General features: G+C 46.6%; 5 non-coding genes across 5 annotated transcripts in view; all 5 read right to left on the bottom strand.

Annotated features, from left to right (window-relative positions):
- Positions 1-112, bottom strand: part of LOC123419181 — a 119-nt gene extending 7 nt beyond the window's left edge. Inside the window, exon 1 of the ribosomal RNA XR_006618231.1 lies at positions 1-112. This exon is cut by the window's left edge and continues 7 nt beyond it. This is a non-coding gene — a ribosomal RNA (5S ribosomal RNA).
- A 337-nt stretch (positions 113-449) lies between these two features.
- Positions 450-568, bottom strand: LOC123419293. Its single transcript, XR_006618332.1, has one exon. It is a non-coding gene; the product is annotated as a 5S ribosomal RNA (ribosomal RNA).
- Positions 569-1005: 437 nt separating this feature from the next.
- Positions 1006-1124, bottom strand: LOC123419160. Its single transcript, XR_006618211.1, has one exon. It is a non-coding gene; the product is annotated as a 5S ribosomal RNA (ribosomal RNA).
- Positions 1125-1498: 374 nt separating this feature from the next.
- LOC123419272 lies at positions 1499-1617 on the bottom strand. Its single transcript, XR_006618313.1, has one exon. It is a non-coding gene; the product is annotated as a 5S ribosomal RNA (ribosomal RNA).
- A 332-nt stretch (positions 1618-1949) lies between these two features.
- LOC123419267 lies at positions 1950-2068 on the bottom strand. The gene has a single exon (XR_006618307.1). It is a non-coding gene; the product is annotated as a 5S ribosomal RNA (ribosomal RNA).
- Positions 2069-2500: the final 432 nt, after the last annotated feature.

Raw genomic sequence — 2500 nt, 5'->3', positions numbered from 1 at the left:
AACACGAGGATTTCCGAGGAGGTCACCCATCCTAGTACTACTCTCGCCCAAGCACGTTTAACTTCGGAGTTTTGATGGGATCCGGTGCTTTAGTGCTGGTATGATCGCATCCGACATGCAACTATCTATTTGTTCCTTATGCTTGCCCTTACTACTACTACTACTACTACTACTACTACTACTACTACTACTACTACTACTAGTCGTTGGGTGTCAAGCGCGGTGGGAAAAGTCACAGAGGTCGTGGCGGTGCTTGTGTTGTCGGGGTAGAGAGGTAGCGGTGAAATTCTTGTGTTAAACTCGTCTCCGTTGTCGAGGAAAATGTGACAATGGACACGGGAGGGGTAAGCTAAAACATATCACAAACGTCAAAAATAAGAAAACGATGTAATATAGATCACGCTCCCGCGTCATCCTTGTCACGTGGCGCAAAAATATATGTAAAAAGGGGAATGCAACACAAGGACTTCCCAGGAGGTCACCCATCCTAGTACTACTCTCTCCCAAGCACTCTTAACTTCGGAGTTCTGATGGGATCCGGTGCTTTAGTGCTGGTATGATCGCATCCGACATGTAACTATCTATTTGTTCCTTATGCTTGCCCCTACTACTACTACTACTACTTCTACTACTACTACTACTACTACTACTACTACTACTACTACTACTACTACTACTACTACTACTACTACTACTACTACTACTACTACTACTACTACTACTACTACTACTAGTCGTTGGGTGTCAAGCGCGGTGGGAAAAGTCACAGAGGTCGTGGCGGTGCTTGTGTTGTCGGGGTAGAGAGGGAGCGGTGAAATTCTTGTGTTAAACTCATCTCCGTTGTCGACGCAAATGTGGCAATGGACACGGGAGGGGCAAGCAATAACATATCACAAACTTCAAAAATAAGAAAACAGGTAAACGTCAAAAATAAGAAAACGATGTCATATAGATCACGCTCCCGCGTCATCCTTGTCACGTGGCGCAAAAATATATTTAAAAAGAGGAATGCAACACTAGGACTTCCCAGGAGGTCACCCATCCTAGTACTACTCTCGCCCAAGCACGCTTAACTTCGGAGTTTTGATGGGATCCGGTGCTTTAGTGCTGGTATGATCGCATCCGACATGCAACTATCTATTTGTTCCTTATGCTTGCCCCTACTACTACTACTACTACTACTACTACTACTACTACTACTACTACTACTACTACTACTACTACTAGTCGTTGGGTGTCATGCGCGGTGGGAAAAGTCACACAGGTCGTGGCGGTGCTCGTGTTGTCGGGGTAGAGAGGGAGCGGTGAAATTCTTGTGTTAAACTCGTCTCCGTTCTCGAGGCAAATGTGGCAATGGACACGGGAGGGGCAAGCTAAAAGATATCACAAACGTCAAAAATAAGAAAACTAGTAAACGTCAAAAATAAGAAAACGAGGTCATATAGATCACGGTCCCGCGTCATCCTTGTCACGTGGCGCAAAAATATATTTAAAAAGGGGAATGCAACACGAGGACTTCCCAGGAGGTCACCCATCCTAGTAGTACTCTCGCCCAAGCACGCTTAACTTCGGAGTTCTGATGGGATCCGGTGCTTTAGTGCTGGTATGATCGCATCCAACATGCAACTATCTATTTGTTCCTTATGCTTGCCCCTACTACTACTACTACTACTACTAGTCGTTGGGTGTCATGCGTGGTGGGAAAAGTCACAGAGGTCGTGGCGGTGCTCGTGTTGTCGGGGTAGAGAGGGAGCGGTGAAATTCTTGTGTTAAACTCGTCTCCGTTGTCGAGGCAAATGTGGCAATGGACACGGGAGGGGCAAGCTAAAACATATCACAAACGTCAAAAATAAGAAAACTAGTAAACGTCAAAAATAAGAAAACGAGGTCATATAGATCACGGTCCCGCGTCATCCTTGTCACGTGGCGCAAAAATATATTTAAAAAGGGGAATGCAACACGAGGACTTCCCAGGAGGTCACCCATCCTAGTACTACTCTCGCCCAAGCATGCTTAACTTCGGAGTTCTGATGGGATCCGGTGCTTTAGTGCTGGTATGATCGCATCCGACATGCAACTATCTATTTGTTCCTTATGCTTGCCCCTACTACTACTACTATTGCTACTGCTACTGCTACTGCTACTGCTACTGCTACTGCTACTGCTACTACTACTGCTATTGCTGCTGCTGCTGCTGCTGCTACTGCTGCTGCTGCTACTGCTACTGCTGCTCCTGCTGCTAGTGCTGCTGCTGCTGCTACTGCTGCTGCTACTGCTACTGCTACTGCTACTGCTACTGCTACTCCTCCTCCTACTACTACTACTACTACTACTACTACTACTACTACTACTACTACTACTACTACTAGTCGTTGGGTGTCATGCGCGGTGGGAAAAGTCACAGAGGTCGTGGCGGTGCTCGTGTTGTCGGGGTAGAGAGGGAGCGGTGAAATTCTTGTGTTAAACTCGTCTCCGTTGTCGAGGCAAATGTGGCAATGGA

This window comes from Hordeum vulgare, unplaced genomic scaffold (genome assembly GCF_904849725.1).
Source record: "Hordeum vulgare subsp. vulgare unplaced genomic scaffold, MorexV3_pseudomolecules_assembly, whole genome shotgun sequence".
NCBI lineage: Eukaryota > Viridiplantae > Streptophyta > Magnoliopsida > Poales > Poaceae > Hordeum > Hordeum vulgare.
This window is presented reverse-complemented; position numbering and strand designations above follow the sequence as displayed.